Source organism: Pantherophis guttatus, chromosome 3 (genome assembly GCF_059756535.1).
Source record: "Pantherophis guttatus breed Tessera chromosome 3, ASM5975653v1, whole genome shotgun sequence".
NCBI lineage: Eukaryota > Metazoa > Chordata > Lepidosauria > Squamata > Colubridae > Pantherophis > Pantherophis guttatus.
This window is the reverse complement of record NC_142065.1, coordinates 144,598,949-144,614,807: the sequence shown is the minus strand read 5'-3', so window position 1 is coordinate 144,614,807 and position 15,859 is coordinate 144,598,949. Positions and strand designations below refer to the sequence as shown.

Sequence of the window (15,859 nt, the reverse complement as noted above, 5' to 3'; positions counted from 1 at the left end):
CATGTCACCTCTAGTCCTTCTTTTCATTAAACTAGACATACCCAGTTCCTGCAACCGTTCTTCATATATTTTAGCCTCCAGACTTCTAATCATCTTTGTTGCTCTTCTCTGCACTCTTTCTAGAGTCTCCACATCTTTTTTACATCATGGCGACCAAAACTGGATGCAGGATTCCAAGTGTGGCCTTACCAAGGCATTATAAAGTTGTGTTAACACTTCACGTGATCTTGATTCTATCCCTCTGTTTATGCAGCCTAAGTGTTAACTGGCCAAGTTGCAGGTTGTGTTTTTGGTTGTTAAAATGGCCCAGAACTTTGCGTATTAGCTGTAGAAAGTGAAAGCTATTTTGGCAAAGGGAAATCCCTCCCTCCCCCCCACTTTTGGTGAAGATCAATATAAGTAAAATCTTGGTGTTTGATATACATGATAAATATGGAAACAATTAATACCAGTACTTTCACATGGGGTCTTTGCCCTATTCCAAAATCAGCTCTGGAGCTGAGTAATATTGGCCAAACATTATCTATGTTTGGCATCTGAACAAACACATTTCTGGCTCAGAGAGGATGTATTTGAAACAGAACTGAAGCTTTGCAAAGATTGTAAGCAGGCCATTTTTTCCCCCGTGAGCAGGAATATCCCTCACACTGTTCCTGCTCCTGAGCCCAAGGAAGCTTCTACTTTTACGGCACAGAAATTCAGCAACAGGCATTTTTTTAAAAATGTAGCACAGAGATAGGACCTTGATGGCTTTCCATCCTGCCTTAGATCAATCAATATGATTTAGTTTTGTAAAATATATAATGACTGCATCTAATATGACCCCAACACAACACAAAAGCACAGAAGAGCAGGGATGCAGACCGAATGCTTTCACTTTCCTTGTCATCTGGAAGGAAGTTCTCTGTGTTTCAAGATCAGCAGCAGTAAAAACACTGCAATTTAGCTCCAAATTGCTTTTAAAGGATTGGAGAGTGAAAAGAGTGGGGATGGGGACATATCCCGAGACACTGCCAGGCAAGGCTTTAATTGCGTTCTTGCTCTGCCTCATTCAGAAGATTTCACAGAGAATCCAGAGGACAGCATCCTCCACTTTGTTCCCATAATTTTTTCCCCTTAAAAAAAAAGAAAGAGAGTTGTTGACAAAAGACAGAGTAATGAGTTTTGACCTTGTAGCACTAGGAGCTGCCTGGAAGCAGCTTACAAAAAACGAGCTATAAGTTTTGGAAAGCTCAAAGAATCTAGAACAACATCTCTGGGGAACCGATGCAGAACTAATGGGTCTGCTTTGTTGATGTATAAAACTGTGTGTCTCCACTATAGTACATGTATATTTGTAAATAGATTCAAACATAACAGAAATGCCATACTTAGTCCCCAGGAGACTTCTTGCTCAAAGACAACAGAATCTGGGTAAATACTGTCAATTTGTTTGGGAAATGAAGGACATTTGATGATTGTTTTAAATTCCTTACTTCCTGATGTCATTAAGCAGCAACTTTTCACATTTTCATTGCTCTTGGTTTCTAATATGGCACTCCAATATATAATATATTCTTATATTACATACATTGGCTCTGTGTTTTTCTAGATAGTACCAACAGTAAAAAATTTTAAATCTGAAAATACTAAAAGTAAAAGAGTCGGATTTCACAAAAACCCACCCAAACCTCAAAAGTTTAGGCAAAAATGTCCAATAATTCAGGAGTTTAATATAGATGTGCATTTGTATTTCAGATTACCCAGAGGTCATTGTGGATCATCAATCAAGAGACTCAATGCTGGGAAGTTTATCTCCACCGCTGCTTTTTGGCTGAACAGGACTCTTGGCATAAGGCTTCTTTTCTGATCAACTCAGGATCATCACCCCACAATTCTGATCATATTTCAGACGGTCCTCATGCTATTTTTCAACTCTGCCCTTCCAAAAATGCATGTTATTGCTGGCTTATCTGTATGGCCTGGAGATGATTCAAGCTACTGTTTAACATCTCTAAGAGGTCTCAAGTTGGCAATGATTAGTCATTACACTTCAGAGAGCTAAAGCAGATAATCCTAGATTTACAACAATTTGTTTAGTGACTGTTCAAAGTTACAACAGCATTGAAAAAGGTGACTTATGGCCATTTTTTACACTTATGGTCTTTGCAGCATCCACATGATCATGATCAAAATTTAGACACTTGGCAACTCACTCAGATTTATGACAATTGTTGTGTCCTAGGATCATGTGATCACCTTTTGTGACTTTCGGACAAGCAAAGCAAATGGGGAAGCTAGATTTGCTTAACAAACGTTTTACTAACACCTGCAGTGATTTGCTTAACAATTGTGGCAAGGAAGGTCATAAAATGGGGCAAAACTCACTTAACAAGTGTCTTGTTTAGCAACAGAAATTTTGGGCTCACTTGTGGACATAAATTGAGGACAATCTGTAACACAGTAAGGACTGAACATGTTCAATGAGAACTGAATGCTATCAATGGGAATACTGGGATGAAGTATCTGGAATGTGAGATAGAAGCTCTCTCCACATCAGCTGCTTGCTGGCGCATGTCGAATATATTACTATTTATAAAAGCCCCCAATATGAACTGTAGGGGAGGAGGAATAAAAAAAAGAAGTCATTGCCTGCAGGCTCACAATCTAAAAAATGACATGAGAAGAGAAGGAAATTGGGGGGAAAGGCCAAGACTTTCTGCTAGCTTAGAATGAGAATAAGACTAAATATTTAAGAGATACAAACGTTTCCTAGAGTGAAAATGCAAGCAAAGATTTGAATCGTATATTGTAGAATTTTTAAAATAGAGTTATATCAGAAGTTCACCATATATTCAGAGGGCAAGAATTTTATACATGAGGAAGAAGACATACGAGTTCAAGATTCTGCTAGCCAAGGACCTTATTTGTGCCACTGCTTGCAGTGATGTATATGGTATGGAGGCCCCCAAAAATTTGTGGGACCAGAGACAGAGCCAATAGGGGTTCAGTTCTGTCTCAGTCTTCCATTTCCTGGTTTGCTGAAAGACTTTTATATAGAGGCAGTTTGGTCTAGTGGTTAAGGCACCACGCTAGAAAGTGGGAGACTGAGGGTTCAAGAGCCATCTTAGACATGAAAGCCAGCTGGGTACCTCCCAGGGGTAAAATGCTCCTGGTTCGGACCGGCTCGGGCAAGTAGGTAGCGATGGTGGTGGGCAGTTCGGAGAACTAGTAGCAAAAATCCCTGCCCCCGCCCTCCATGCCCAGCTGAGCCGCGCGATCATCAGAGGTTTTTTTTTCTTTTAAATGCCTCTGACGAGCCAAGCTCTGACGATCCAAGCTCTGCCAATCCCAGCTGAGTTGCCTGCCGATCAGGCAACTCAGCTTGGATCGTCAGAGCCATTTAAAAGAAAAAAGGTTTTTTTTCTTTTAAATAGCTCTGACGATCAGCTTGGATTGTCAGAGCCATTTAAAAGAAAAAAGGTTTTTTTTCTTTTAAATGGCTCTGACGATCCAAGCTGAGTTGACGATCAGCTTGGATTGTCAGAGCCATTTAAAAGAAAAAAGGTTTTTTTCTTTTAAATGGCTCTGATGATCCAAGCTCTGACAATGCCAGCTGAGTTGCCTGATCGGCAGAGGGTTTTTTGAAAACCCTCTGACGATCAGGCAACGCAGCTGGGATTGTCAGAGCCTTTTAAAAGCATTTTTTACATGGTTTTACATGTAAATAATGGTTTTAAAAGTAAAAAAGAATGGCCACGCCCACCCAGTCACATTATCCCCACCACCACCAAGCCACGCCCACAGAACCGGTAGTAACAAATTTTAGATTTCACCACTGGTATATCCACTCACATCAACTACAGTTTAAGCTTGCCCTGTAAACCAGTATTTCCTGCATAATGGACAGTTGTTTAGAAAATCCAACATGTGCTGCTGTTCCTATTCTACTACTAAGAATAGTGGTATACATGGGGCAAACAATTGGTTGAGATAATGTCATTCTGATCAACATTGCAATGCCTGGGATGGGGATCATCTCATTGGGACAGAAATATGTTCTGTGTCTCAGTGCAGTTCTACAGGGTGTTACAAATCTTGGGACTAGTGCTTAAACAGATCCTCTTAAGGCATATCAGTGAAGATTGTATTCTGTAGTAATAGCACTCTATCCACTTGTATGACAGCACTGTTGGATAGAAGGTTCAGGAAAGACTTGATAGAACCCAAAGGCCTGCAGGCAAAATGTCTTGTATCCTAGCCAATGGTGGGTTGCCCCCGGTTCGGACCGGTTCACATGAACTGGCAGTAAAACCAGCAGGAGGCTCCACCCACTGACCCGGATGTCATCAGAAGTGATCTGCGCATGCACAGAAGTGGGCACAATGGGAACCAGTAGTAAAGGTAAGTAGAACCCACCCCTGATCCTAGCCCATATCATGAGTCTCCTGGAGCTCCATGATGTTACCAGACATTGTCATTCCTAGAAAAGAGTCTGAACTTATTTTCTTTTTGCCACAGTACCTGCCAGGAACCTTTTCCTTGACCAAACCAACCAAGCATTTGAACAAAGTGGACCCACTACTTTCTCACCTAAGGCCCAGGTGCTAACTCAGGTAAATTCCTCAGTCAAGATTGACTGATTTTGCTAATTCCTGTATTCTTGTTGTGATGTTCCCTTCAGTCAACTGGAAGTAGAGGCATAGCAAAACATCAGAGACTTCAGCTCTATCACCCAATAATCCACATTCTCACCTATTCCTCAGATCAGGGGTGAAATTCAAATTTTTTTCCTACCGGTTCTGTGGGCATGGCTTGGTGGGCATGGCAGAGGAAGGCTATTGCAAAATCTCCATTCCCACCCAAATCTGAGGCCAGCCAGAGGTAGTATTTGCTGGTTTTCCGAACTACTCAAAATCTGGTTCTCCAGATCCTGTTAGAACTTGCTGGATTTCACCCCTGCCTCAGATGCTTCAGTTCAGTCCTAGTAAAGATGCTTAATTAAAAAAAAAATCTGATATGTTCTTCTCTCTCTCTCTCTCTCTCTGTCTCTCTCTGTCTCTCTCTCTCTCATTCCCCCGACACACACACACACACACACACACACACAGAGAGAGAGAGAGAGAGAGAGAGAGAGAGAGAGAGAGAGAGCACAAAAGCATATGTTGATTATTTGATGTTCTGTGTCTTGAAAAATTTAAGAAACACTTTGTGATAGTGGCAAATATCTGTATTTCGGGTGGAGGATGAAGGTGAAGGTTCATTCTCTGAACTTGTGGGTTGGTTTCTGAACATTTCATTACTAGGCTAAGTAACATCTTCAGCAGAATTTAGAAAATGTCAATGTTGGTGTTCTTCTGTTATAAAGGCTTTGTGTGGTCAGTAGGTCTTGTGATGGGAGGGTCACATCAGGTGAGGGTCGTGATAAGTCTGGTGTGGGTCACATCAGGTGAGGGTCTTGTGATGGGGAGGTCACGTCAGATGAGGGTCACTGGGAGATGAAGTGCTGATGGTGGGGGGTTGTGTGGGTTGCTTGAGGGTCGGTGCTGTTGCTGGTTGGTTGTGTGGTTGATTTGAGGGGTTTGTAGGCTGGCTGTAGGTCGATGTATCTGTTGATGGAATTGCTTGTGGAGTGCCAAGCCCATCCATCACAAGAGCTACTGACTATATGAAGCCTTTACAAGCAGAAGAACATCAACACTGACATTCCCTAAATTCTGCTGAAGATGTTACCTAGCCTGGTAAGGAAACATTCAGAAACCAGCCCACAGGCTCAGAGAACCAACGTCCACCCTTAAGAAACACTATTGTCCTAAACTACAGTGCTTCTTTAATTATTGGTTTACCCAGCAAGAGTAAGTTATGCTTTTCCAGTTCAGCTAGGACAATTAATTACCTTTTTCTGCAAATATATATAAGTAAACCAAGTATATGAAGGGAAGGAGGGGGAACAAACTTCTGCAGAACTGCAGCTGGGAACTAACCTAATGTAGAGTGATAGTCAATAGTACTCTTACAAGCTCACTTTAATTCCACAGTGGCAGCAGCGCCATTCACTTGTTATTTCGTGTGTACCTACTGAATGGAAGAACAATTGAACTGTGATCAACAGAAACACAAAGAAACACAATGTACTACGTGCCTTATAAAGAGCGGGTGTAAAAAGGGAAAGAAGCTTTGGAAAAATGCCACTTGATTCTCTCTTAAGAAAATTCTGAAAGAGATAAGAACAATTTTCTGCTCCTGTCATGGAAGCGGATGCCAAGTGTTAATGCTGTTTATAATGGCCGCTGCTACCATTTCATTAAATAGTATGCGGTGTTCTTTTGCAAGATGAAATAAAATAATACGATAATTCATATTCAAAGCCATACATACAGGAAGTATACCTATTGCTTGAAAGTAAAACAGCTTTTTAAAAGAAATGTGTCTGTTGTGCTTAAAAAAAAAAAACTCGCACAGATGGTAGAAAGTTTAAGGCAAATACAAATATAATTTTCAATAATATATTCATTCAAGCAGTCTTACGTGAAAGCCAGTAATGGCAAATGGAGATGAATTTATAATAGCACTCAGGTTGCTATGTTGAATAGATTTGCAATCTTATGCGTGAAAAGGGGGAGAAATGTGAATAGTGTAAAAGAGCTGCAAAAAAATATGCAAAAAAAAAGGGGGGGGGGGCTAGGCATCCAGCCTGTTAAAATCAAGCAAGAGCTTTAAAACTACATTTCAACCTCCCTCCCCTTCAAAATTCTTATTAAAATGAAATGAGAGCCGGGAGATTGGGGTATGATAGACCCAATGCCCAGAAGTAAGTGAAAAAGAACACGCTGGACCAAATAGTACATCTAGGCTTGAAGCAAGACACAAGAAGAAAACCGTTTCTCCTACAGGCGTCAGGAATATTGTTTTCTATGTCACAGCTATGATTTGCTCTTGATGTAATACGGGCCCCAGGGGGTAAATACACTTTCAAAGGCAAGGTAAAAACAACAAGTGATAGTGCTCCTAGCTTAGCATCTTCTTCCCCAAACTGATATACCAGAGCCACTGAGAACCTAACAAGGGGGTGCAAAAGAAGGCAATCGATAAGATGAAGTCTATCATCCCACATCTCTGATGGTAGGAAATTCTACTGAAATGTTTGAAACACTTACCGGTATTTCTCTCATATCTCTAACCATTCAGCTTCTCTAGTATAAGAAAAAGTTTCACCCTGGCACATATAATTTTACATTCGTCTACCATATATCCCTTTACCTACTGTATCTATTTCTTATTTACAGCTCCAGTCTTTCTTCGAAATTTATCTTCTTAAAATATGGCTCCAGGTCATTTTTCTATCCTTTGTATCATCCGCCAAACAGAGCTGTGACTAATAGTCACAATGTGGTTCCATTCAGATTTTTCTTAAGTCTTTCTTTCTTTCTTTCTTTCTTTCTTTCTTTCTTTCTTTCTTTCTTTCTTTCTTTCTTCGATTTATATGCCGCCCTTCTCCAGAGACTCAGGGCGGCTTACAATGCGTTAAGCAATAGCCTTCATACTTTTGTATATACCTGCTTAGTAGGGCTTTCGGCCCCCTTAAGCGGTGTTCTTTTTTATACAAAGTCAGCTTATTGCCCCCACAATCCGGGTCCTCATTTTACCTACCTTAGAAAGGATGGAAGGCTGAGTCAACCTTGAGCCTGGTGAGTTTTGAACTTGCAGTAATTGCAGGCAGCTGGCAACTAAGTGCTACTTTAACAGCACTTAGTCCACTGCGCCACCAGACTCCTGTATTATGCTATAGCGTTGACAATCTTACTTTCGGCTGGTCTTTAATGCGATCACAAACAGAGTCTATGTTTTCATCAGATTATCTTTATTAATTTCAGCTAACCTATCTAGACCATAAACATCAGGATCAGTACAAGTCAAGAACTTTTTAAAATTTCCTTGCTACCATTTGGACTTCTGCCAGATCTTGTAGACCTACATTAATTACAAGCACATCCATGTGTTTCTGTGTGTGTTTTAAGTTAGTCTATTACTTTACTTTTTCTTGTTTTGCATTGAACTGTATTTGCTATTTTAACACTCAATTAGTGAGTTTGAAAAGTTCCCTCAGAGTTCTTCACAACTTTTTAGTCACTGTACTGCTCATCTCTACCCTCCGATAATTAATGACCCAATTAAAAAAAAAAAAAAACTGGTCCCCATACATATTCCTGAAGGATCCACTTTTATCACTAGGTAGTTTCAATTATTTCATGAGAAAATGTTTCATAGATTTTTATTATTGTTCTCGAGTGTTTATGTCTTTGTTTTTGGGTTATATTGATTTTTTTTTTTTTTGGCATAACTTTTGCTCTTCTTTCTATCTCTCTTGGGCTTTTTCTGTCACTGAGAATAGTCTTTTCTCTAATATTTTCTTTGAATTTGATATATGAGGCCCCCCTGGATATGATTTTAATTTTCCTGAACTGGGATATATGTTTTAGCTGCATTTGTTTTACTGTGATTTTGAGTTACACTCAAGTAGTTAGGAGAAGTTTCACTATTTCCCCCTTGAAAATTCCTTGAAGAGCTAGGAAAGAGGATTTATTTATTTATTTATTTCCTAACTTCATCTAGATGAGTGAGTGTTCACCAGAATATGCTAACATTTGGGTGATTTGGATATTGAACAGATACAGCCAATTGGATTTGGCTGCAAAATAGTTCAAAAATTATTTTCGCTGTTAAATGAGCAATTTTTGCATACAACTGTACTATGAGCTTGCAGTCTAATACAGTTGGAGAACAACAGTTGGGGAAGAATTATTCCCACTGCAGTGATGAGCCATTAAGAAGAAAAAGAAATAAATTGTCTAAATAAACTGTCTAACTGCATAAATAATTAGAGAAAATAATTAGAGCCTGAACATGTGATCAGGGTTCTAGCCCCCCACTTACAATGTTTTTAAACATGTGAGAGATTAACTAGTAAGAAGTTTATCACATATTACTAAAATAGATGTGAAATATTTTACAAAGACAAAGGACTGATATATAAATTAAGGAAAAGAAATATGTCTTTGCAAACTCCAGAGTGACCCTATTTGCATAATATACTTAACTGGGTCATGGGAAAAGATTAGCATGCTACTTTATATGAACACGGAACACTCCGAGGCTGTTTACGACTAAAACAGATCTCTCAGGTCAACTATATTATTCAAGTAGCTTACTGGGAATAGGGGTGGGGGCTGTCTTCCCATTCGTTCTCCTGAGATAGAAACAAAGTCTTAGATAGTAAAAATAGGGCATCCTTGGAAACTCTTGTCTGGGTTTCTTTCAATTGTGCCATCAGAGACATGTAGATGTATGAATAAGAGGCAGAAAGGGAATCTCAGGTCATGTCCTTCTAACTACAAAAGCCTTCTACTTCTCAAAAGTATCTCATTCTCCTTCAAACCAAGCTGAAAAATGCAACTTCAAACACATAAATCCAATCCTCCTCTTTCCGTTGCTTCTTGTAACCCCATACATTTAACCCGTAACTTTTCCCCTGCCACCCAAACTTAGATATACCCTTTTTCCACTGTTTAAAATGGTGCATCAGTAATCAAAGCAGGTATTGATTGAAACAAAAACATCATTCTAGGCAAGACATTCATTTTTATCACAGAAATTCTCCCCTATAATGACAGGTGTAGTTTCTTCCACTTTAGCACATCATTTTCTAATTTAATTTCATGTCTTAATAGAGTAAATTTGAAATAACATACAATCCATGTATGTCATAATGATATCCAGATATTTTACATCCATTTAAATCTGTTTTATTTGTCAATTCTTTTTGATCATTTGTTTTCATGTCTTTGTTAACATCTTCACCTGGTGTTTATAGATCTTAAAACCTGCTTATCTACCAAATTCTTTCAGTTTTTTCCATTAATGTTTCAATTCCCTTAAAGGATTTTCTACAACCAACACTAAGATCTGCAAAAGCCCTTAACTTTCAAGTTTCTTTTTAATCTTTGTATTTCACAATGCATTGCTAGATCTCCGTTAACAATTATTGGTGCTTTCTGTGAAGTATAAATTGATCTTACCCATTTTACAAAGTTTTCTTCATAGTTCATTTCTTCCAGAACTTTGAACAAGAAAGTCGAGTTCAAATGGCCACAGGCCTTCTTTACATCTAAGGAAATCTATACGGCTTCTTTTTCATTATGTTGCTCCAAATATTCCAACATATCCAATACATTTCTAATTTTGTCCTTTAACTGTCTTTTACATAGAAGCATACCCTGACCCTCATGAATAAATTCTTGCAAAACTGATTTCAGTCTAATCAGACAAAATCATTGTAAACTACTTGCAGTCATTATTCAGGAATGACATCAGCCTATAGTTTATTGTTAAAGTCAAATCTTGTCCCTCTTTAATGCTGTATTGGCCTCTTTCCAGTTCTCTAGCATCCTTCCTCCCTGTAAAATAGAATTCATTGTATTTTATAGAGGTTGTAACAGTTCATCCTCAAAACATTTATAATAAGAATCTGGTAATCTGGTCCTGGAACCTTCCTAGTTTAATTTTTTTTTATATAGCTTCACAGATTTCCCTTATTGTTATAGGTCCATTGATAATCTGTTTCTGTTCCTCTATAATCCTGAATAAATGTTGTTTCTTTAAGTATTCATCTATTTTTTCCAGAGAAATATCTTCTCCTTTATGCAATTTAGAATAATATTGATAAAATTCTTTTTGCCTAGCCATGTTATCTATTAATACAGTATCTTGCTTTGTAGTTTCAATACCATTTTGTTTTCTTTTTCTTTTCATAGTTTTCGTAGTCAACCATTTCCCTGGTTTATTTGCAAACTCAAAGAAGGTGGGGTTTTTTTGCCTTATATAGTTTACTTTTATTTCCATTTCTCTTACTATTAACAAAGATAACTGTTGTTGTTAAAGTTTAATTTGTTGAGAAATACTTATTTCAGGAATGTACTTTAATTCTTCTCACGTTTTCTCTTCTTTTTGAGTTCAGAAAGAACTGTATGAAACATCCTCTGATAAAAGCTCTACTTGCGTCCCAAACCATTCTTAAATCAGTATTGTTAATCTAAATTATCTTCGAAATATTTTTTAATTTCTTTTTACAATCCACCACTATTCCTTCTTTCTGCAACAACATTTTGTTTAGTCTCCAACTGAAAGAACTGGATTTCCTTTTATAAACCAGATCCATAGTATTCTGATAAAAAAAAACAAAGTATTTGGTAGTATCTCTAATTTTATGAACCTTAGTAGCCAAGTGATTTGAAATCCAGTCTTCTGTAATGGCCGAGAAAATGAATAAAATGGCCAATGGATACACAAACAATTCATCCCCCATTTTTTTGTCAGCATTGCACAGATGGGAATCAAGTGGCTGTGGGGAGTAATAATTCAATTGCCTTTCGCCCTTTAATAACAGTCTCCATAGAGGACAGCATGATGTAGTAGTTAAAGTACATGGATTAGGAGCAGGGATAGCCATCTTCTAGTCCAGTGATGGCGAACCTATGGCACACGTGCCACAGGTTGCACATGTAGCCATATCAGTGGGCACGCGAGCTCAGCTCCAGCATGCGCATGCTGATTTTGGGGCCTTCTGAGCCCACCAGAAGTAGGGAAACAGGCTGTTTCCTGCCTCTGGAGGGCCTGGGAGGTGGTGGAGAATTTATAACTAAAATTCTGGGCTCCATTGTCGTCCTTGGGGATGCTGCAATGGTTGTAACTGTGGAAAATGGTCATAAGTCACTTTTTTCAGTTCCATTGTAACTTGGAACAATCACTAAATGAATTGTTGTAAGTCAAGGACTATCTGTAATCTGTTTCAGAAGAAGTTTAGCTGACAAATAACCCTACTTTCTCATAGTCGGGCCTAGAGCAAGAAGGACAAATTGATTATCTTTTTCAATATGTATAATTAAAGCATGAGATTCAGTGCCACAAAATATAATGGACCCTAGCTCAGATGGCTTTGAAAGAAGTGAAGGCAAAATTAGAGCACCAAATCACCAACAGATAACTATATATTTTCAGAGGCAGTGAAGCTTGGATTATCAGTTTTGGAGAACATGACTGAAAATGGACTAGAACAGTGATGTCTAACCTTTATGCCATCATGTGCCAGGAGGGGGGGGAGGGGTTTGCACGCACGCGTGCCCACACCCATAATTCTATGTGCCCTGCCCCTGCACATGCGTTCGTGGCCCCCCCCCACTCCTGGCATGCAATGGCCCATTAGGCCCGTTTTTCTCTCTCACCTGGCTCCAGAGCCTCTCTATGAGTCTGGGAGAGGGCGAAAACAGCCTTCCCCACCCCCCGGAGGTCCTCCGGAGGCCAGAAACTGCTCATTTCCCAACTTCCAGTTGGACAGGAAGTGATGTTTTTTGCTGTTTCCAGCCTCCAGAAACTCTTAGAGAGACTCTGGAGGCTGGGGACAGCAAAAAAAGTGATTCATGACCATTTCCCACAGTTACAACCATTGCAGCATCCCCATGGTCATGTGATTTACCATCAGATGCTTCGCAACTGGTTCATATTTATGATAGTTGCAGTGTCCCGGGCTAATGTGATCCCCTTTTGCGAACATCTGTCAATGGGGAAACCAGATTCATTTAACAACCGGTGTTACTAATTTAACAACTGCAGTGATTCACCTAACAACAGTGGCAAGAAAAGTTGTAAAATGGGGCAAAATTCACTTAACAAATGTCTCACTTAGCAAGATAAATTTTGGGCTCAACAATGGTCGTAAGTCAAGGACTACCTGTACAGGTAATCCTCGACTTACAACTTAGGACAACAATGGAGCCCAGAATTTTAGTTATAAATTCTCACAGATGTAAAATTGATTCAGATTTATAAGCACTTTTACATTGGTTGTAAAGCAAGTCACCAGAGTGTGAAACAAATCACGTGGTCATTAAGTGAATTCATTCTTCCAAATGGGTGGTTTTTTGCCAGCAAAAAAAATGTCAGAAACTGGCAGAAAACCATTACAAAACACAATCATTTGACTGTGGGATGTTGCAAGCAGTCATAAATGCAGGTCAGTTGCCAAGCACCTGAAATGCAAACACATGACTAGAGGGGACAGTAGTTCTAACTTTGAGCTGAGTCATAAATAATTATTCTGAAATCTGTCCTAACTTCCAATGGTTGTTTAGCAACTGGTTGTAAATCAAGGACTACCTGTACTTTCCACTTCCTTTGTGAACAAATTGTTTTGCTTGAGAACTTACTGAACTAGGCTAAAGGAGAAATCTCACCCATTATTTTCAGTTCACCATTTATTTACAGTTTCACACCAATAAAACTCAAAGGCAGAATTTAAAATACAGAAACATAAATATAAAATATATAAATTTTAAAATACATAGCAATAACAAAAAAAACCCCAGCATTCTGAATTACTTTGCACAGATAGAAACTCACCCAACACTACATTGGATGATGTTTGTAAATAAACCAAAAATGACAAGAAAAAGGATGGGCAAAAAGATAGAAGAGACTATTAGAGACGTTTGTTTCTTGTAGTAGATTTTGTGGGGGAGAGAAGAGGCAGGGAAATTATCACAAGCACTATAGGAAAAGTAAAAGGAAGAGCAAATAATGATATTTCTGCTGGAGGAAAAAAATTTAATAAAAGAGCAAACAAGACAAACAGTATGCTTTGTTTACTGTTTATCTTTTTTCTTTTTCTTCAAAATTCAAAGTGTTATGAGATCAGTAAGATCCGCATGGAGGTGAGAATAACAAAAAAGCACAGAAGGAAACATTTGGTTCAGTACATTTGGTTGAACTTCACTGAGCAGGAACTGAAGAATGATTCCCCCGGGTGCTGAAGGAACTGGAAGAGGAAGCCTCAGAGCCACAGATATTTATCATGTAGAAGAGACATGGAGGACTAGCAAGGTCTCAGAAGGCTGGGAAACAGTAAATGAAATCTTTCCTTTTTGAAAATGTCACTTTGATCAAGAAAGAGTGGAAAATGATGAAGCTACTACATCCATTAAGACAATGGATTATAAAGTAATGCATCAGAAGCAGCTTAAAGAACCAATAAATTTATCAATCTGGCAACAGAGCAAATGGCTGTAACAAAGAAGCAGCTGGGGAAATGAAGCAAGACTTTTGATTCAACTTCTATATTTCATCTTCCATCTGTATGTTATTCGATAATTCCACTGAATGCTATGCTGTCAGAATAAACTGGCATAATACGATTATAATATAAAAATAAATCAATATCTTACAATAAAAAGAACCCAATGAGCATTGGTAATCTCCAATCTGCATTCTAGTCTCCATAGCCCATATTTTGAAGCCCTGAATCATCTACCACCAAGGTTTCCTACTAAAATTCTTTAGCAAACAATAAACTACCTCATCCATTAAGAAAACGGAGTAGACAAGTTTACTACATGCAGAAAAATATGAGAACAACAACAACAACAACAAGCATTTCCACTAAAATGATCTGAAACTCCCATTTTCCCTTACCTTTGGGCTGTGTAATGGGTTGTGTAACCTTGAGAGACAGGAGGAGAGCAGCCGCCTAAGTATCAGTCTGGTGAAAGAAATCTGAGTCCCAAGCAGAAATGGGCTGGATAAAATGTGTCAGAATTGATCCTCCCTAGTTCTCTGCAATGAAAAGGCAAGGGAGGGAGGATTTCAGACTTGTGATAAGACTGTAGCAGTGGTGGGTTGCTCCCGGTTCTGTCCGGTTCTTGCGAACCGGTAGTAAAAGTGGCGGGAGGCTCCACCCACCCGCCCGGACGTCATAATTGACGATCTGCGCATGCGCAGAGGCTCCCATTACAAACCGGTAGTAAAGGTAAGTAGAACTCACCCTGGACTGTAACCTTACAATAAAAGTAGTACTGGTATTAGTATTCTTGGTTCTGGACTACCCTGAAGGGCTGCCTACTGAGGCTCTTTACACTTGAAAATGTAAAATGTATCTCACACACCAGGTGCTCCCGTCATAAATGAAGCTAAAGAGTTACCAAGATGAAGCTAGTTGCATCTAATTTACAGTTGCAATACTGCCTCTTGCAGAACTTCCTGCTGTTTTAAATGGACAACTAAAATGCAAATATATATATATATATATATATATATATATATATATATATATATATATATGTAGGTCTTTGGTTATTCGGGTCTTCTCCCACGTAAAATTGGAAGTGTCTTGGCGACGTTTCGACGAAGTCTCATTCGTCATCTTCAGGCTGGTGTTCTCGGCTTCGTGCTTCCAGCAACATTGCTCCTGGAAGCACGAAGCCGAGAACACCAGCCTGAAGATGACGAATGAGACTTCGTCGAAACGTCGCCAAGACACTTCCAATTTTACGTGGGAGAAGACCCGAATAACCAAAGACCTACATACAAACACCCGCGAAAACCTGAGAAAACATATATATATATATATATATACACACATACACACACACACACACACACACACACACAAATACTAAAACTAATTGTAATTTTTATAAAATGTGCCCCAGTTTCATCTAGGTTATAAGAATTCTAAATTTATTTTATTAAGTAATTTATTTCATTAATTTATATAGCCATATATCTTGCCATTGTAACTCTGAGTGGCAAACACAGCATTAAAACTAAAAGCACATGCAAATAACAACAGCAGCAATAACGTAATGGCACCCACAGACAAATTCAACATATTTGCTTCTGAATACAATTCAAGGTGCTGGTTGTCACCTTTAAAGCCCTTCATGGCAGGGGTGAAATCTAAAAAAATTGCTATCGGTTCTGTGGGCGTGGCTTAATTAGTGGGTGGGGCTTGGTGGTAAGGTGACTGGGAGGGCGTGACTTGTTGGTCAGGTGG

General features: G+C 38.9%; 1 long non-coding RNA gene across 1 annotated transcript in view; it reads right to left on the bottom strand.

Moving 5' to 3' along the window:
- The window catches only part of LOC117672443 (uncharacterized), a 69,105-nt gene extending 54,528 nt beyond the window's left edge, over positions 1-14,577 (bottom strand). The window contains exon 1 of the long non-coding RNA XR_009620229.1: positions 14,500-14,577. This is a non-coding gene — a long non-coding RNA (uncharacterized LOC117672443). The remainder of the gene's footprint in view (positions 1-14,499) is intronic.
- Positions 14,578-15,859: the final 1,282 nt, after the last annotated feature.